General features: G+C 40.4%; 1 long non-coding RNA gene across 4 annotated transcripts in view; it reads right to left on the reverse strand.

Annotated features, from left to right (window-relative positions):
• Window positions 1-20,119, reverse strand: part of LOC111928772 (uncharacterized) — a 131,566-nt gene extending 111,447 nt beyond the window's left edge. The window contains exon 1 of one of the 4 annotated variants that reach the window (XR_015276572.1): window positions 18,951-20,119. This is a non-coding gene — a long non-coding RNA (uncharacterized LOC111928772). The remainder of the gene's footprint in view (window positions 1-18,950) is intronic. The other 3 variants (XR_015276570.1, XR_015276575.1, XR_015276571.1) reach the window with 3 other exon arrangements.
• Between the last annotated feature and the right edge of the window lie 1,233 nt (window positions 20,120-21,352).

Raw genomic sequence — 21,352 nt, forward strand, 5'->3', positions numbered from 1 at the left:
TACTAAATACTTTTGCTCAGTGCTTAAGTGAGTAAATGAGGCTTGCAATGAGGCTGAACTCTGCAAGCACAGGTCTGGGTACCTGTTGTTTCTTCTGATCAATTATAAATTTAGAGAACTGCAAAGACAAGATTACTGTACTTTAGAATAACAAAAGGATAAGGGGTCTTTAACCCCAAACCCACCACCTCAAACTCAGAGGCACCATTTCCACACTGTGATGGTTTATCTGTAAGAAGACCCGGCTTTAACTGAACTGGATGTCACACAGTCTTGAAATACTCACAGCTATGTTAAATGTTTTTGCTTCTCATAAAGAGTTTCAATCTCTTTATTTTCTCAGACTACAGAAGTCTATTTTTCTTTTTTGCTACTATTTCCTTCTACAGATTGCTGTGTCATGCATGTGGCTCCCCTTCCCAAACACAGTAAGACATCACAGGATAAATATGCAAGTTACTTTCTTCTGCTTAGGTCCTGATTAATGTTTTGAGGACCAAGACACGCTGAACCCTAACAAGGTAAGAGCTGTATTGTCGGGTTTTGGACCTTTTTATGAAGCAAGTGTTCAAGGCCAGGTTTTACGGGACCTGGGGCAACCTGGCCTAGTGGAAGGTGTCCATGGCAGGGGAACTGGAATGAGATAGTCTATAAAGTCCCTTCAAATTACAGTGGAGAGAGCTGTTATACTTTAACTCTGCAGCAAAACTGTTCTCCTGGCATATTGACAGCAAATGCAAGGTGAAGGCTGGGAATTCAGACAATCTGATCTCTAGTCTTCTATATCCCTGGGCAGAGAAGAGGCCTGGAGCAAGAGAGGGGACTCCTTCTCTATCCAGGAACTGGGGCTGCTATAGATAAGCTACCTTCCACAGGCCGTTCAAGATACATGTCTGTACCAACACTGGCTGTGTTCAGCAGCATTTAAGTATTAAAAATTGTCTGAAGTCCCTTCAAGCTGATTAAAAACTGTGGAACATTTCTGATCAATTGAGTGCTTACACAAGCTTATTGTATGGCAAATCTGACACCCACCCAAAGTGTCCTTAAATGAACCAGGACACTTTATCAAGAACATTTCTTAACCACTTTCTGATCTTATTCCCACAGAAAGTAATATCATTTGTAGGGAAAGCCATCATGTATCATTTTGTGCAATTGCGGCTTATAAAAGTTAATTATAAGAGTTCCTTCTACCCCTGGCACAATGAATGCCTTTTAATAAGCAACACTGTAACTGAGTGCAATTGTCCACCACAAACCCATTCCATGCACCCAGAGACAATTATATTACTACTTGAAATACAGAAGGAAGCCCAGCTATCACATAAACTAAGCTTTAGGACAAAAAGGCTTTTTACAGACTAGTAGTGCTACAAAATAGCAGTAAACATGAAGGTGCTCCTTTCAGAAGCTGACTGTAAGTGCAGATGAGCTACTCACATTTAGAATTTCTTTACTGCTCACTGCTGTAGCATTTAAATATTCACACATTAAATAAAAACACCATATGCATCAAGGATGAGTTGGAGGCTATTTTATGAACATTAAATTGTTTCCTGCCATTTCTTTCCCTCCATTCTAAATGGCAAACATCTCATCTGCTATTATAAGACCAGAGCAGCACTAGGAAATACAAGTTCTTTGAGAACCAATATAAAGGGCACATCCAGATACCACCCACTGTCCTCAAAGTGAAATTTCTTCATATTTGAAATATAACTATTGATCAAATATTATTTGCATATGTGAGAATATCTGCCTCAGCATTTCTCTACAGTTCTGAATGAAACCAGGCAATCTCTACTGATAGGTAGAATGGCATCAAGCCAGCTTTAGAGTTTCCACTCCAGACAACATTCCTTCATCTCCTACCTCAGCAAGCATACAGAAAACTTTTATCTGGAGCTGGATGTTTAAAGAACATATACCATATGTGTCCTCCTTATATGATACAACATAGTGTACAGGCCTGATGAAAACAAATGATGTGAGATTTACTTGTTTTGCCTTGTGAGGAGACCTCTATTTTCTTGATGTTTGATTTTGAAGAAACCTCATATAAACAGCACAACTGTTCAATAACCCAGTTACAAAAGTGTCTTGGTTTAGAAGACAGGTGTCTGCTAAGGAGGGCAGGAACCCCCCTTGGAATGAAAATGTGGACCCCCCTCCCTCCAAATTACTGTAATTTTGAAATCAAGGGGCTCTCAGGCAGAGATCTGGGGATAGGAATAACAGTTCTTTATTAGTATGTATAACAGGGCAAACAACCAACAATAACTACAGCGTTAATGAGAGGAATGGTGGATTTGTCTTTACAAACAAGCTGTGGGTCTGCTGTTAAGATGAAACTATCACTGAGAAGTAACAGAAACTATGGGATGGATTCCACTGAAAGATGAAAGGGACACTGGGGAAACACCATAAAATTCCACAAGGGTTAAGAAGAGGGGGGTTATACATTAGGGGGGAAACTTAGGTATCAGGCATTCTGGTAAGTCTGTATCTCTCAAGTACCCCAGCCTATGGGGAAAGAGAAGGGACATGCGGCCGGGAGATTAGGATAAAAGGGAGGCTGCACCCTCCAAAAATCTGTGACCCCAGGGGAATGCCCAATGGCCTCTCCCTTTATTTGAATAAAGTAAAAGGACACCTCTGTCTCCTTTTTGATGTAAGCCTCCAGTGTTTGTGGATTAATTTTTCTGACATTAACAAGAAAACAGAACCAGGGACCCCGTGGCAGCTTTCTCGGCTGAGATGGGAAGGGATGGAGGAGAGGCTTTGCTTCACAAACCCCTCGGGCAGTCAGTGCCGGTGCTCCTGCAGGGCTCTGAGGAACACTCAGCTGGAACAGCAGGGATGAGCTGAGATCCTGGGCCGGTGGCTGAGGTGGATCAGCAGCTCCGTGGCGGTGCCTGGCACTGCCACACGTCCCGGCAGGACAGGGGGTGCGAGGCCACCAACAAAGAGGGGAGAAGGAGAGGAAGAAGCAGCAGCAGCTCTGTCTGGGTTATGGCGAATTCCCTTCTCCAAAAGGCAACAGCTCCGAGAGAGTGTCTTGTTCTCAAGCCCAGGAAGCCACCCAGCTCCCAGCTGCCCCTGCCCTTCCCCTCCCCTGCCCCTCTTCCCTCCTGGGCCCAGACAAACTTTGTGTTTCTCAAGCACCCAACAAGTACCAGCCATGAGGTTTTCTCCACAGCTAATGGACAAAAAATTCCATAGGTGAGAAAGAACAAAAGGAAGGACACACAGCAAAAGGCAGAGGAAAACATGGTTGCATGATCTTCTGGTTTCAGGTAAAATGACTTGGAACAATATTTACAGTTCTCCACCAGAAGTGATGTATCATACACAACTGAACAAATGTGGCACATATCAAGAGCTTATCTCCACCATAATTAAACTGAGGTTAGCTTAAGGGTATACATTTAGAAACTGAGATGGTCCATAGAGTTTTGTTACTACTTCACAAGAGCAAAATGGGGAAAAACCCCCAACGCTCCCCTGTCCCCACAAACCCTTTCTCATATTATAAGGTTCTGGGTTTGTTAAGACAACCATTGTGATTTGCCATATTTTAATACCTCAGACTTAGTCAAGCAATTCTATAAATAAAAGTTAAAAAAAATTACCCACACTGGTTTTTCAATTCATTACATCATAGGCCCATAAGTTCAAAGACTGCAATCATTTGCAGAATGTCCATGTCAAGAGGATTTTAAAGCACCCAAAGTTGCTGAAGAATCTTCTAATTGAAGTCCAAAGAATGCAATAGATTACAATGCCAAGTTATGGCATAGCTAAGGTAAGAAATTTAATGCAATTAGAAGGATGTGCTTTGCAGAAAACCCAGGAAACTTTCATGACAATACCTAATCTGCAGAACTACAAATGAAATGCTTCATGTTCCCCCAGCATCCCTTCAGAACATTGATACAGTCAGTGAAATGCAGCTTTAGCTTTGACCTTTGCATTGTTTTATATTTTGAGCAAATGGGCATTCCTTTCCTTCCCAGAGGCTAGTGAGAGTGTACACAGGACAAAACGAGCAATTGCAGCCAGCCTAATTACAGAATATTGAAAAGGTCAAAGAAATGCACCAAGATAGTTTAATTTTCAAAATGAAAGTTATTAAGAGCCCTTTGATGTGAAAAGGAAAAAAAGGTAATAGAAATAAAGCATGCAATCAGTATTGACCTAGTTGTCCAGACAGACAGGGCAGACAGAGGGAAAACCACAGAACATATGTATCAGGAACTGGAAAATGCACACCTGTTTCAATGTTGCATGCTTCAAAGTGCCAAGCAACCATCTGTTTTTGCAAAATTTCCTTCAAGTCAGTTGAAAACTGTTTTCAGTGAAGATCAATAAAAGTGCGAGGCAAGAGGATATTATGATTCCCAAAGGTTTCCTCAGACCTTACTTTACTTCTTGAATATGAATTTGAGATGCTGCTTTGCTGTTCAACAGCCTCTCTTGGCCTTGCTTTTGCCTATTGTTATAAATATATATTATAATATTGGCTTTTTGCAAGTATTAAGATGAATGTTATATGTATAATGTTACAATGGCTTTGCTGTGTGAATGTAGTTTTTTCTTCTCCTGCTATTAGCAAAACTTTAGGTGTAAGTGGTAATAGTTGATATAGTATGCTTGAACTGCCTGCCCAGTTAGGATAACATCCAGTGAACAGATGATGGGGACCTGGCTGCTATCAATACTCACCACCTGTGGAAAGAAGGACCCAAAGTCCAAATTTAAAGATGATAAGAAGATGATTAAAACCACAAGCCAAGAAATGTGCATGCTCTAAAAAGGCAGATCCAAGGAGTGGCCATGCAAAATAGTTCCTGGAAAATGTGAAGTAGTTAATAGAAAAGTTTGAATATGCATAAAGTCTATGAATATGCATCAAGTTGATGCAATAGAAATGGCATATAAAGGGTGTTTCCAAAACACCAGGTATGTTCTTGGTAGAGTGTCAAGCACCCAGCTGCTTTAACCCTTTGCTTTATTGTCTTTGTCTCCTATTGTCTTTTTTATTAAACCTTTTAAAATTTACCAGAACACTTAACATCATTTTTCACACTATGAAACATGTCTGTCAAACCAAGTAACATCAATGACTTTTTTTGGTTCCACACTGAGCCTCCTGCATTTATGGCATGAACAGAGCTTAGAGCTCTGTGCAGAGCAACTCTACTAACCCACAAAGTGCTCCAGTGCATAACTGGATCTGTGGTTGATGTGTTATGAGCAATAGTCTTAAGAAATTTACATTTACACCTTGGGACTAGTCCAATTGCTGCTTGTTTTCTGGTTTTGTTTTGTTTTGTTTTATTTGTTTGTTTTTTGTTGTTTAATATATATGAATTTAAAGACAATCAAATAGGACCAAAATTATGAAAAGGGTCTTAAATACTGAGTAAATAAATAATGCTGAAGCAGGAACCATCTCAAATTGTAAAGCATGAACATGAGGAAAAAGAAAAATCTTCAATCACTCCTAAAAATCCAAATTTTTGGAGTCAAAGGTCATTTCATATCATGATTGTAATATGCAACACCAGGAACAAAAAGCTGTTTTCTTCAGTACTGGTGTTCGCTCCTTATGCAAATCCAGTGTCCCAACTTATTTCTTAAGGTAATGTTTTGGCATGGGGACAATTTTTTCTTTCTCCCTGGCCAGGATAGCCCCACCCTAAAGATATTAAGTGATCTGTCAGAAGCACAGCAGCAATCATAAATGCTCCCAAAGATCAACCAGACTAACTTAATGAAGAGGAAGAAATATATTTGCATGTCCTCTCTCAAGTTTTTATTAACATTTTCTTGTTTATCACATCACAGAGCTCATTACCGATGTAATTTAATAGCTCTCTGTCATTAAGGAACCACAGGGAAACTATTTACTGGTCATATAGGTAAATTATGTAAGGAAAGAGTAGGATAATTGTGCCAGTGAAACCACTTCCAAATAAATTCCTTTGAAAGGAAAACTGGACCAAAATCAAGCAAATGTATGAGGAAGAATGAAGCTCTACAAACCAATACTAATCTCTAAAATAATGGGACACAAATATGTTGCATGTATGTTTGTTTAATGTATTTAAACTGAAATACAAATATTAAAATGAAAACATTAAAACGAAAATAAAGAAATAAAAGCTATGAAAGGATGAGATGGGATGAGAAAGAGAGAAGAAAAATTAAAGAACAAAGCCTATATTTCCTTTTGAAGAGGACTGTTCTAGAAAGGCTCTGGAAAGCACAGATCAACCCAAAATGGCTTGCTGCAGACAGGCATGATCTTGAAACATGGAAAGAGATGATTTTACTGGCCAAACTATTGTCCAAGAAGAAGGGGAACAAGACACACATGCCTGGCATGATGCACTCTGCTGCTATTCCAGCCCTGTCTCTCATCACAGTTTTGGGGAAGACAGTAGGAATGGGCCCTGCCAGAGCAGGCATGTGAGCAGTGCAAGGCTTTGGGTTACAAGAACCCAACTAGTGTTCTGCACAACCACACAGAAGGTGGTACATTTTAAGAAATATTCAGCTGATGCTAGAACATGACCTGGACCATTTCTATGAAATAAAGAGATGTCAACTTCAAGGCTGCATTTTACTCCCTTTTGTTCCTAGAAGCACGACAGGTATTTGACAATGCATGTGCTATTTACAGCTGAGCTTCACAAATATGCAAAGAGAGCCCCCAAGATTCTGGCAATGACAAGGGAAAGACATGACAAAAGCCCTCTAGTCTACAGACCAAAATGGTGTTGGCTCCTGTGCCTGACCTCATTTGTTCACTGTCATTGTACAGTATAAGCATGACAGTTTCAATTCACTGAAAATTACAAAAATGGCAGATCTTACTCTTAGTTTATCCAAACCATTGGGGAATGTGTCCAAGTTATTCCTACTATAGTCATTGCTGTTTTGCTGTTAGTTGCAAACAGGAGGAATTCTTTAGTAAATGTTGCCTAAGATCAGGATCAACCCCTGCCACACACACTGAAAATTTCAGTGAAAAACATGTATTTTACAAGTTACCAATAACTTCAGTCCTGTCCTCTGCTATTTGTCAGTTCTCAAAATATTTGAGATTCAGATCTGAGGAGCCATAAGGAGAAAACTCATCCATCTTTATTACTTCAAAAGGAATACATTATCATCTAAAGTGTCACCTAATTTTCAACACCAACCTTGTATTTTCTGGTGACCATTTTACATGGAAGGTACATCCACATCACACAGACATGACAATTAATGTCCAATCAAACATAAGAGAGTTCCATCCTAACAAATATTTTGTTATCACCAGTCACTATGATTTATTGTGATCTATTAACATTGTGCTCTCTCTCTCTTTCAAAAGAGGGAAGTACTGAAATTCCCTCCTACACAAATTCAAAGTCACAACTTACTGCTTTGGGGATGAGGACAAATTGCTTTTGCTCTCTTTTTAAAAATAAATAAATAAGAAAAAAAACCCAAACCCAAAGATATTATCTTTATAAAATGAATCTATATTTCCCACAGGAAAATTCAATTTTTTATCATTTTTAAAATAGATGAAAATAGTATTATGAAATGTCACAAATTACTCTTTCTTAATAGAAAGCCTGGTCTGCAGCAGGCTCTTATATGGCCCTTGTGAAATGATTCACAGTTATGGTTCCCATTTTATTCTGCTTCATTTTCAGCACAGTTGCAATGGAAAATTCTGCTGCAATTAAAAATCCAGGGCCAAACCCTCAGGAAGTGCAAAGCAGCACAGCTCCATTAGCTGGCCCTTTCTCCCCCACAGCATTTCCCTGGGAAGCATTCAGGACATGGAACAGTGGGAGAGCTCCCACACAACAGCAGTGGGCTCAAGCCGTTTGGTCTCCCCCATTGACAACAGCCCCCAGAAACCAGCAGGGGAATGAATCCTTGGGGCCAAGGGTCACAGGGGGGAAAGGGCAACAACAATAACAATCCCTGCTTAACAATTTTAAGGTTACACACTTTAAAATCCTGCTGCTCATCCCTTTCCCCAGCTCCTATTCCCCAGGCAATGTTAGGAATGGTCTGTGTCTGAAGTTAAATCACAGACACAGTTCAAGTGCAGCTCCGTCTTTTGGTGGGTGTGAGAGCTCAGTTAAATAGACATGGCCATTGCACACCAGATGCTACAGGGCTGGGAATGGTCCTGGGCATGTCCAAATAGATGTAACAGGTTCTCTACGCTGGCAGTTCACCCCTTGCAAGGAGAGAAGGGTTAATTTTTTAATACTTTATTAAAACGGTTTCAAACCTTGAAGTGAAAATTTCTGTACAGCTGTAAAGCCCTATTAAAGAAAACTGTAACATTTTTGCAGTACATCACCAACAAATTTTGATTTCTAAAGGGACAGCTGACTACTGAATTATTGATTCAGATTTACCAGCTGATAAACTAGCATGAATTGCTCTAGACTCAATAAGAATGCATGGACCACTGGTTCTTCTCAAAGTAAATGAAGTCTAATTTTACTGTCTTTCATTTATTTTAAAATGCAGCAAAAATAAGGGGTATAACTACTAAGCAGTGTTTCAAAACTAAACACAGACAAAAACACAAATTTCAGGTCATTCTGTCTCTCCACAGTAGAAGCATATTTTTTTCTTTATAGAAAAACAAATAAAAATCACTTGTAATGATCATGGTTTTAAGAAAGAATTCTAACATAGAGTGCCTATGAATTTTTCAAGGTAATGCAGCACACACAATATTATAAGAAAAAGCAGCTATCCTGAAAACTTTCTTGGCCTTAAAAATGCACTCTCTGCAAGAATAACAAAAACTTCCATAAAGAAAAGTAATTTACATTATCTGGCAAAAAATGGCAGGAGATTGAAGAGCCAAGGCTATATATAAAAGAATAATTAGGTGAAGAGGAGACTAAACACTTTCCATATGGTAAAACAAAACCTACTCCTAACAAAAGGGAAGCCAGCAATACCAGGTACACCATATTTCTTCATTGTGGGGTTTTTTTAAAGGTAATACCAAGCTCTTAGAGCAGGCTGTGACACATTCACCTGCTGAACAGCTGTGGTGGCCCAAAGCACTGCCAGCCTCCCACTGCCACCTGTCACCTCCACCAGCCCTTCCCAGCCCACAGCTCGCTCCAGCTTGGACACACCAAGGGCAAAGCTGGGCTCAGCTGCCACTGACACATTAAGGCACCACAGCAAGACTGATGAAGGTGTGTCTAAACTCTCACTTTTGAGCAAGGCCATCTTACCTATAGTAATATCCACGTTCTCCCCCAAAAAAGTGGATCTAATTTGAAAAGACCAATATCTGCTGTTTCGCTGGAGAATTTTTACCAAAACTGCCCGAGACACTGATAATGTGGAGGCACAGGTTTGCAGAACTGGCATGAAAGGAAAAGAAGACCTTATTCCTACTTTTTGAAGCTTTTAGACTTTCCTGCACACATCCTGAAATCTACACTTACCAAGTAGTACTAAGAATGGAGTTAAAATAAACATTTACTTAATTACATGATTCCCAGGAAAAGGCCTTCTGAAGTAAGTTATCTCCAGGAATTAATACCAAAAAATGAAAGCTTTCCTCAGGAATAACTAGGACCTGACAGAAAAACCATTTCCTCCCAGGTCCTGAGGTGGCTACTCGAAGGACAAGCACTAGTACAGTTGTGCACAATGCAGTTGATAGTCCAGTTAATGTATGCAATGGCAGAACACTTTCACTTTTCTAGGTTATAATATTTCCTGCATTTTGAATAAAAACTTTCTCACAGTACCATTTTTTAATACAAGAACTCACAGAATTCGCACATTGATCACTGGTAGGGTCTTTGTTCTACCTTTCCTCTTCCCTCCCCAGCTCAGTGGCTGACTCATCCAGACACTTCCCTACCTGGTGCTGGCAGAGACCCAAAAAAGTCAGTGGAGGATGCTAAGTTGGCCCAGGAACCGATCATCTGTTCCTGCTAAAATTTGTCAGGAAATCAAAAAGTGTTTAAAATAAAAATTAGACAAAATCAACACAGCTGGAATACCTCCACTAAAAAATCTATTTATATATAAGCAGAAAGCTTATTTAACTTGAGATACAGAAAGAAAAAGGAATCTGTCTTACAACCAAGGACCAGGATGGGGAGCTGTGGAAGCTGCTGAGCTGATACTCTACAGATGCAGGTCTGCTGTCAGCACTGCAGCTCCACAGGCAAACCAGGCACCACCTTCCTTTCTCTGAGATTCGTAATCTGTCATGCAAGGCAGATGCTATCAAGTCATTCATTAACTCAGAACTTGTCTTCAAAAAAAGTATCTCAAAAGCCAAGGCTAAAGTTCACAGCCCTGAAGGCACAAACAACAGCAACAATGAGCAATACTATGAAGAATGCTGTGGTGCAAAACAGTCTTTTCAAAATTGCTGGACTTTATTTTCATCTCATCATTGGCAGCTTCAACCTTCCACCCACTTTTTCTCTGTGAAACATACAATAACGAATATCCAAAGATTAATGTAACCATGACTATAGGTCTTCAATCAGAGTCTGTTCCTAATGAAATTAAAATTCTATCACCTCTGTAGTTTCTGTTTTCTGACCTAGCCTTTCAGGCAGCAGAGGTCCCATGGATGTTATCTGAGTTATTTTTATTTGCACAGGATAGATCTTGAATTCTAAATGCATTACACAATTTATTCGAAAGTGATTCACCTTCACTGTAGTCTTCCTGGCTCTCTTCATTTTCAAAAACTGTTATTTTGCTGACATGTTAGAATTTCCCTTACCTTACAAGAAACCATCTTGTCTACTGTAGTGTCTAATTCCACCAATACAAGTACAAAATGACCGAGGTGAGATGATCTGTAAAGCTAGTTGTGATTTCTATTTAATTTAATCTGATGAAAGTGGGTTAGATCAGAGTGCCTCGAATGCTTAGTTAATGATCCATGTATGAGCAGTACCCTCTCCAAGAACATTTCTGGACAGAGTGTACTACAGAGCAAGAAACAAGTAATTTCTGTTACAGAATTGTATTTTTTATTTCAGACTATCTAGTTATGATAAATTACAGAGACATCTTAAAAATTCTCTTCTGATAAAGATAAAAGGTAGTGTTTCAAAGTTTTTTCTTCAGAAAGTATTTCTCTCTCCAGAGGAACTATAGTTATTCTGAAAGTGCCAAATTAAAAATCCAGTTTAGGTGCAATCAGTGACTGGCCAACTTGCCACAGCTTCCCCACTTGTAATACAGTTTTCCATAGTTCCTTTTCATCATGTTTCTCTTGGCTTTTTAAATTTTTATTGAGTCTGCACTGCAGCTACACCAGAAAAGCTCTGATCTCTGCTGCACCTCCAAACACTATGCTATCATGTACAAGATGATTCTGAAACAACTCTCCTGTTATTAAAGCACCTCTCTGAAGCACCTGCAAGCTTTACAGCCAGGCAGGCATTTTAGTTCCATGATGCTCCGGTTGTGTTTACAGCTATTACCTGCATTCTGCGTTATTTAAGGTCACAAGCCTGATACAAACTTTGAAAGGCAAAGATCTGTCTCACTCCACATTATACTACAGTAGATACACAGATCTTGAACGATCCCTTTTTACACTAGGAAATTACATTCCAGCACAGCAAGAAAGGCTGAAGTAACACCTAATATCAGGTCACAAAGGTCAGTTAGAAGAAAGATATAATAAAGTGATACAGATGGTAAATTACTGTATCTCTGGAGATTTTCTCCTGAAAATAATTACAGTCATGCTACAAGTGATAACTCCATACTAAAAACATTTTTTCCATACTTAAAGTTGATTAAAAGACACTTTTTTTCTAAGTACACTAAATTGGCATTCATTGCAGACCAAGTCGCTCTAAAGGAAATGAGCTCTGCAAGTAAATTAGTTATATTTCCGCTAAGAATATATAAAATAAGACCAAAATCCTTTGTGACCAGCAATGTATCTTTCACAAGGCTCCATTCCACTGAAATACACTGCTTTCTAGGCAATGAGCCGAGGAAGGCCAGAGGCTGTAAGAGGGTCTGCTCCAGAATAATGCAGTCCCAGTCATTTACCCAGCAGCCTCCTGCCACCACACATATTGGAGTCACCTGATAAGTGAAGAGCTCGTACAAATAATCTTTGCTTTTCTGTTAAGTAACATGCATTTCCATTTTTTATTTCAGTATTCACAGCTGTGCAGCCTTAATGCAGGGCACTTAATATATCTGAAGATAACAGTGCTGAGAAAGGTAGTATCACCAGGCAGCCTCTTCCATCTGTTAAATACAGGAATCTCTTCCCCCAGCTTTCTTCTTCCTTCTGCAGGGAGGAGGAGCACAAGTAGTTTTATGCTAAATATTTTGGCCATGTGTACAATTTTTGCCTTATTCTTCTCTAACTGACAATTCAAATTCCCCATATTAGACCAGCACAGTCATTTATGCCACTCATTGTTTGCTCACAAAACTATATATTGAGAATATCATACAATATTGTCAGATCAGAATGACAACTGATGATAATGCAAGTTCCTCTGTAAATTTTATAGTTTAAACCTTACTGAGGCTTAACACTCAAGGAAAAAGGGATCAGAGCTCTTATTTGAGACTTCAGTTAGTTCCAGTTTAGGAAGAACATAGCTCAATGACAGTAAGTTAAATAAATTCAAAAGAACAAAGTTTGGAAGAAATAATGAAACAAAAAGATTTATAATACATTCTGAAGATCAATGACTGAAAGTCTCAATATGCACAAGCATCTTTCAAACAACCTGTTATTTTACTGGTACTGATACAGGAAGAAAAACAAATTAGCTCTCTGTGCCATTTCAGAACCTTCATTCAGTCTACAAATGTAGCTCAAATTTGTGGCTAGTGCCACCATAAGGTAAAAAGGAACAAGATTTATCATTCAACATACAATAGATTCAGACCAATATTATCTCTTCTCAGAAGTATAGGAGGTCTAGAACCTTCTCAGCTCTTGAATTTATTTCCAGTTGCTTTGTAGGGAAAAAAAATCCCAGTAAGTAAAACCAGAACAGGACAGTTGGCCTCTGCAGTAGCCCAGCTGTCCCAAAGACTTTGCTCAAAGCTTTCTCTCCTCTTCACAGCCTGCACTTTCTCCTCTGGCAACTACAACAAAAGCCAGTTCTCTCACAAACTGAACACATTTAAAGGGAACAAAGTGGGAAGTGAGTAACAAGCATATGGATAAACAACAAACACTTCTAAAAGCAGGAAGTGACAACAGTTTCTCCTCCTATCTTCCTTTCCACCCTCTGGTTACAGCCTTTTGACTACGAATGCCCAATACATCAAAACTTTGGAAGGATGAGCCTCAGAATACCAACTCCCTAAGGACTTCTTCCTGGATACTAAAACTGTTTGATTGTTTAATAGCAGACAGAAGCAGTGTGTTTGGGAGATATTACCACCCGCAGATTGAGGGATTTACAGTAAACTGGAGGAAGAAATATTGGGATTGGAAAAACACTCATAAAATGTGATATTAAGAATTAAGAATAATTCATAGAATCACATAATTACTTGGTTGGAAGGGATTTTTAAGATCATCTGATCCCAACACCCCTGCCACGGGGAGGAGCACCTTTCAGCCCATCATCAGGCTGCTCAGGGCCACATCCAATCTGGTCTTGAACATTTCCAGGGATGGGGCAACCAGAGCTTCTCCGGACAACCTGTTCCAGTGCCTCACCACCTCAGAGTAAAAAACCTTATCTTATTTTATCTTTCAATTTAAAGAAATTATCCCTTGTCCTATTACTACATGTCCCTGTAAGAAATTTCTCCAGATATCTAGTAACTCCTTTAGGTACTGGAAGGTGCTCTAAAGTTTCCCTGGAGCCTTCTCTTCTCCAGGCTGAATAACCTCAACTCTCCCAGCCTATTTTCATTGGGTAGGTGCTCCAGCCCTTTCAAAATTACAACATTAAGAACATTATCACCACATTTCAGTGTGTTCTGAGATATTCCAGGGGAATTTAGAAGGGGATCCATCTATTGGTAAGAAAAGAATAAAAATAAAATCATATATGTAATATCAATTTCAATTTCATGGGCCATATTCAGTAGTGTGTTTATTTATTCCATTTTTCCATAGGAAATTTGTCTTTATCTCCTTACTAACATGACAAAGAGCAAAAATTCTGGGACATAACTCAAAGGTAAAATTTAAAGCATGCAAAATTTTCTTTCTCTGTCTTCTGAGGAAGGCTACTCAGACAAATCAGTCTCTGATACAAAGCGATTAGCTTGGGCAAAGTGCATGGTTATAATGGAAATTTTCTAGTTGTTTTCCACAGTAGGGGGAAAACAGCTTACTCCAAGGAAAATTTTTAGAGGCCGTCCCACTTTGCTGCAATTTTATGCTAACATTTCTTGCTATCAGAAGAGATTCAACACCCACGGGATTAGTTCCCCCTTCTCCATTAGCCCATCTTAAAGATTTGTACAATAAATAAGCAATGAAGTGTGGCATACTATAGCCAAGCCTCTCCATCCCCTTGGTTCATCCTGGTTTTTCTCTGTTGCAACTCCTGGCAGCACAGTGACTTTCTGGCTGCAAGACCTCTCTGCTGGGAAAGAAGCTCCAAAAGCTCACAACAACATCTGGGTAGCAGCCAAAATGGACCCTGTGGTTTCCCAGCTCCTGTTCCATGCATTCTGTACCACAGGGGTGACTGAAAATGGAAAATATCAAAACCCAGTTCAGTCAGTTTAGAGAGCACTGTGACAAAAATGCCAACTTTTGTATGCAGCTGTAAATCAGGAACTACTCTCTGAATACAAATTTATGAACTTTGTCTGTGTCTGACAGATGGAATGGGGTTAATTTTTCTCCCTTGGTCGTGGCGGGAGAAGAAAGCATGGAAGACAAATCTCAGAACTAACCTAGAACAATCATTTATGTCCATCAACACATTTTAACTACCAGGAATGCCACAAGATTGCAGTCATCCCTCCCTCGAGTTAGAGTTTATAATATGCAATACTCTTAAACATGCAGACACAATTTCTTCTTTGAAAATGAAACAATTCTATTTACATGTATGGTTTCACAGGTTACCTCAGAAGCTTGGGACCAGACAGCCTGGCACAGGCTTTATGCAGTACTTTCCCCTTGCCTCACTATGTCACAGACCATCACCAGGACACAATGCTCCCAGTTACATTCTTTTGCTCTAGAAATGACAGTGCTAATAAATGTTCTCTAATACTACCACGAGCGAATCTAACATCAGGCTTTTGATAAGCTACAAAGCACACACATTGCAAAATTGCTGTCTACAGAAACTCAAGCCAAGAATGATTTTCTGATTAATGGAAAGCTGATGTATCTCAGGGAATCTTTAGCAAGAATCTAAATACGAGGAATGCAACAATATGGTGTGAAGAGTTTAATCAATACTTTTTTTGTTAGCACAAACATTAGCTTGTCTTATTACATGATATTACTAACTTCCAATTGTGGGTAATTTTTATGCCCTAAGCATTCAGCTGTAAGCAGTTTTTCATGTGAATTGTTCAGCTTGACCAGTTATAAAATAGGGGAAAATGTGTATATGAAGGCCAAATTTAGCATGGAATTAATTTCTTTTGCACTAATATGTCTTAATTTTCCTCTGAACATATATATACAGTGAGGTGAGAAGGAAAAGACAGATTTCAGAAACTTGATTTCTTTTTAAGATAATTAGAGCCCATGGGACACAGCTAGTCATACTCCCATCCATGGGCCCCTTTTCATTTACAGTCTTGCCAAATTAATGAGAGCTTTTATGTACCCAAATATCATCAGGAGATAAAACTTTAGGTAGTTTTCTTCATTACTGGATATAGTCACAGTTTCCCACCCCTCATCATCCCTCAACATTTGTGCCTTGATTCACATTTTATGTCCCTTTGTGGCACGCAAAGCAACAGTCACCTGGCTACTGGTGGCTGCATGGGCACCCTTCCACAGCCTTTCCAGAAGCACAGGGAGAAAAGGAGCACAGGACTGATAGTCTCTCATCCCTCAGCAGCAGCCAGGCAGAACCTCTGCTGGGCTGTGTGCTGACCATCATGGCCCATCGCACTCATACATCATCTACCAGCACATAAACTGCTTCCAGTTAATGGTGCTTCTGACATTTTTCATCTACAATCTTACTGTCTGAGAAGTTCAACATTATAAAAATTTTCCCAATCAGTTTTTCAGAATATGGAAATATTTCAATACAGCTTTTAGTATTCTTGTTTTCTTCAGTCTATGGTAATCACTTGATTCTTCTCTGTTATACCCAGAAAGATCTCCTAAAGCATAAGATTTTCAGTGTGCTTTGAACCTCATACAAAATTGATTTCAGCACATACAGTACTACTGGTGTCTCATGCTGATGAATTACCCTGCTAGTGAAGCTCAATTTCTACTAAATCAACAAACAGTTTGGTATAGAGGCCATAAGATTCACTGAGTTTCTACAACAAAAGCTCCCATTTCCTCTTCATTAATCCTTGTAAGGGAGATTCAATAGACAAGAGAAAATTCCTGCTAGCTAGCCTTATGGTGTTCTTAAACATTTTGAAGATTAAAGAAAACCCAACTATCAAACCAACAGAAGTTAATTTAAGATTTGAGTGACCCAAGGGAGTCTGAGGCCACTATTCAAAACTCTTGTCTCTTATGATTATGGAAAATTATGTGTTCACTGACTAATCTCCCAACATAGATTACTGAAAAGCAATCTTTTAAGCACTGAGAAGACTGCAGAGTTCCTAAAAATGTCCTTTGGAACAAAAGAGAATTACCAAGTTTGAAGATAACATTTTAACTGAGTTTTGAATTATATACTATTTTCTCATATTTTAAAACCCACAATATTCCAATTTGTAAACTTTTCTCTGCTTTCATAAAAAGCCAAAGCAAACAAATATTTCTAATATATTTTTATATATATATTATTTTATATATATTTTTAATATAGATTCAGGATGGGGAAATTTTTTTTGATGCATCCATTTTGCTTTGGAGTGAAATGCAGAAGGGAAATGCATTCCTGTGGTATTTCAGCCAATATGAAAAGCAGTTCTCTATTCTCTCACTGTTTCTGCTAAAAAAACTTTCATTCCTCTGAAAGACCAGGTAAATGTTATTGCAAATCTTAATTTATGGCTGTTATATGAAGCAGAGATACTACACAGGATCTAACAAAATAAGACAGAAAAAATGCAGACAGTCAGTTTGGGACATTCTTTCAAATTACTCCTCCATTAATAAGTTTAAATTCTTTATCAAATGCTGAATTATATAAGGCCAAATTTGGAGTAGTAGAAATATGTCTAATTAGCATATTCTGTCTGAATTTTATTCCACTGCGCTGCACCTCTACACTCATCCCCAACCACCAGGAGTTACTTGCCCAGAATGGATCAAGCCAGGTGAAGTGTAAGCACAACACACACACACACACACACATGTACATTGTGCCAGGATGGGGAAGTCCACCAGAGCTCCATACCTCAGTGCACAAAGGTGCTAGAAATCCCATTTCCACAGACTGGAGCCCACCTCAATTTATCCTATAACCCCTGTCTCACTGCAGTTGTAGACGGTTGTATGTACTGACAGTGGAAGCCAAAAATCAGCCACTGCTTTTTACCATCTTATATACCCTGTCATAAGCAAAACAACCTCCAATCCCTACTAAGAGTATTCTCCCATTTCTGGTATTTTTCCCTCATAGTAGATGGTTTCATATTCAACAGAACATCAGTCCAGACAGACTTTATTTAGGCTATGTAATCCAGAACCTTGCTCAATGAAACATTTCTTCCTCTATCTCCACATACTGTTGTACTTGAATTGGTAAGAAGCAGCATTTAAGTCAATATGAACACAGCAGTACAAATGGTATTAGAAACATATTCTATTATCTTCAAAAGAGGCTGAAGTCTAGATGTACACAGAATGCTGATTAGTAGAAGCCAGTGAACTTCAAGTTCACATTTGTAACATCTAGATCAATAAAGTAGCCTTCCAAATATTAACAAAGACCCGTCTATGTTATGTGAAACATCAGATTCTTGCATACCATAAAATAAGGATCCAAACAAAAAGAACAAAAAAAATCCCAACACTACACTGATTTCTGTATTTGACCAGTGGCTTTACAGTACAGGAAAAAAGAAAGCACACCATTGACCATATCTTCTTACACATCAGAAACAGGAAGTTCAGATCATCTACCATGTGCTACAGAGATATTGCACTTCCGACCCAATGCTATGTTGTGCTTTCTACACCACTTGGGTTTTTCCTGTGAAGAATGAGTTACATAACTTTACTGAGTGCCAGCATTATAAAATAAAGTAAGCAATTACTCATTATGTAGCTGGACTTGATTTTAATTGGAGCCAAATTCATGAGCCATTCCAACAGCAAGTCCACAGAAAGTCTGATTCCATGAAAAGCCATCAGCAGCCTCCAGCACTGTTCATTCCCTCTCAACTCATAGTTATGTAGATAAGGTCAACAAGCAGACCCACATGCTGTAAGCAATATTGTTAAACATAAGCCAACACATGCCAGAAAGCAATTCTAGTTTCTTAATTAAAAAAGGGGTCTTGAACAAAGGGCATAGAGTCCCACCAAGTCCCTAAATATGGTTAAATCGCTGGTTCCATGGAGCAGATCACAGGGCCTCTGAAGAGCAGAGACATGTAAACTCTTCTGCCACTCTGTGTTAGGCTGAAATAATTTCTTCACACAAGATTTTGTTGTGGTCAATTATAATTTCTATTAGAGTTAGAGATTTGTTATCATCATGGAAAAAGGACAGATATTAAACAAAATAGTGCAGATATTGCCTACTCCAGAGAAACCATAATCCACATTCTTCAGATGTAAGGTCAATTGTACTCACCCCAGCTACTGCCCCCATTTGCTATCAGCCTTTATGTAATTTCTTTTTGATCCTCTCTGTTGCTCTTTTTTCAGCTGCTGTTAAATGCTAGTGAATATTTTCCTCTTAGAGGAATAATTACAACATCATGACGAAAGCTGCTCCCAAATGAGTATGTTCAAGGGCCACATTCCATTTTGCACTTATAGTCCTTGGCCCTCCTCACATTTGAACATCTTCTGCTTCTCATCCGTTACAGGAGCAAAGTTTCACACTAACCTTAAGAGGGAACAGCTTTCATACTGTTTGATGCAAGTCATTCTCAACAAGGTACTACAGGGCAAGCCTCATTTCACACTACAAACAGTATGAACACAGCTCCCCTGCTAACAGGTATCCTTTTGTTTCTCTCAGGGAATTTGCTCCCATTTTTTGTTGCTAAGAAACAATAACGATGAGTACTTAAGAGATACAAAAGTAGCAACCACAGAGAAAGGGCAGGAGAGCAGCTGGCTTTACTGTCCTAGCTGAGGGGCATTCTCCTGAAAAGAGCAGAGGTATCCCGAGATTTGGGCTGGGGGAAGGGGCTGTGCACAGTTCCTGGCTCTCTTGGTGGAATTGCTGCTTACTGGGGCGGGGGGAATTCGCTGCTACTGCTGGAGCCCAGTCCTGTCCTGCTTCTTCTGCCATAGGTGAGCCTTTGCTCGTGAGAGCAGCCACTGAACTGGGACCTTATTGACACCCTACATCACTGAGAAAGGGATTTCACTATCTCTTCCGGTGCCTCAGGGCACCTGGGATCCTGAGCCCTTTCCCCCTCCCCCAGAGCTTCTCCATGCTGTGTTCAGAAGTCCAGCTGCCACTAGCCAGGCCCCTGCAGTTTCTTTACCCCTGCTCTGGGCTTTTTTGCTACACTGTAGCTCCGCACCCCTTGCCTGACCAGATGCCCTGTGGTTCGATCTACAGCTGTGGCATTTCTGATACATCTCCTCTACCACTCCAGGACTTTGCTCATCCCTGCTCCGAAGCGTGCTGCTTCTGAGATCCCTGTTACAGCTCCTTCCACCATCCAGATGGACACTGAGACCAACTGCACGCTGTGAGTTTGTAGAGGAAGCAGCTTTCCCATCCCTTCTGCTGGCCCGGCCGCCATCACCGCCTGAGGGAGCCGCGGCCGCGCCACAGCGCCCCCTGCAGGCGCGGGGGAATCCTGGCAGCGCCTGCCCGGCCGGGAGCCAGCAGCGCCCCTGGCGGCCGGGAGCGGAACTGCAGCCAAGGGGAAGGTGCCGCAGCCCAGAGCGGCTGGGGCTGGCTTTGGCTTCTGCTCCTCGGGGCTGCCGCGCCCGCTGCTGCCTTGCCTTGCTTTACATACACACACTGGGAAAGAACGGCTGCTCCTGTCCCGTAACTGTGCCTGAAAGCCCCGTCATTTCAAAGTTATAATAATTCAGAGGGAATTGGGTCACAGAATCACAGAATGAACTAGCTTGGAAAAGACCTTTGAAATCAAGTCCAACCTATGACCTAACCTAACACATCCTCATCAATTAAACCATGGCACTGAGTGCCACATCCAGTCTTTTTTTAAACACATCCAGGGATGGTGACTCCACCACCTTCCTGGGAAGATGATTCCATTGCCCAATGACTCTTTCAGTGAAGAATTTTTTTCTGACATCTAACCTCAACTTCTCCTGGTGCAGCTTAACACTTTGTCCTCTCGTTCTGTCAGCTGCTGCCAGTGAGACCGACCCCCACCTGGCTACAACCACCTTTCAAGAAGTTGTAAAGAGTGATAAAGTCACCTCCGAGTCTCCTTTTCTCCAGGCTAAACAACCCAGCTCCCTCAACTGTTCCTCACAGGGTTTGTGTTCCAAGCCCGTCACCAGCGTCATTGCCTCCTCTGGACATGCTCAAATGTCTCAACATCCTTCACAAACTGAGGGGCAAGGACTGGACACAGAACTCAAGGTGTGGCCTCACCAGTCCCGAGTGCAGGGGAAGAATGACCTCCCTGCTCCTGCTGGCCATACTATTCCTGATCCAGGCCAGGATGCCGTTGGCCTTCTTGGCACCAGGGCACAGGGCTGGCTCACGTTCAGATGGATGTCACCAGTGCCCCCAGGTCCCCTTCTGCCTGGAGACTGTCCAGCCACTCTGTCCCCAGCCTGTAGCACTGCAGGGGGTTATTGTAGTCAAAGTGCAGGACTTGGCACTTGGATTTGTTAAACTTTGTGTTGTTTGACTTGGCTCATCTATCCAGCCTGTCCAGGTCCCTTTGCAGAGCCCTCCTACCCTCCAGCAGACTGACACATGCTCCCAGCTTAGTGCCATCAGCAAATTTAGTGATGGTGGACTCAATCTCCTTGTCCATATCATCAGTGAAGATATTGAAAGGCACAGACCCCTGAGGGACACCACTG

Source organism: Cyanistes caeruleus, chromosome 14, assembly GCF_971803275.1.
Source record: "Cyanistes caeruleus chromosome 14, bCyaCae1.hap1.1, whole genome shotgun sequence".
Classification (NCBI taxonomy): Eukaryota; Metazoa; Chordata; class Aves; order Passeriformes; family Paridae; genus Cyanistes; species Cyanistes caeruleus.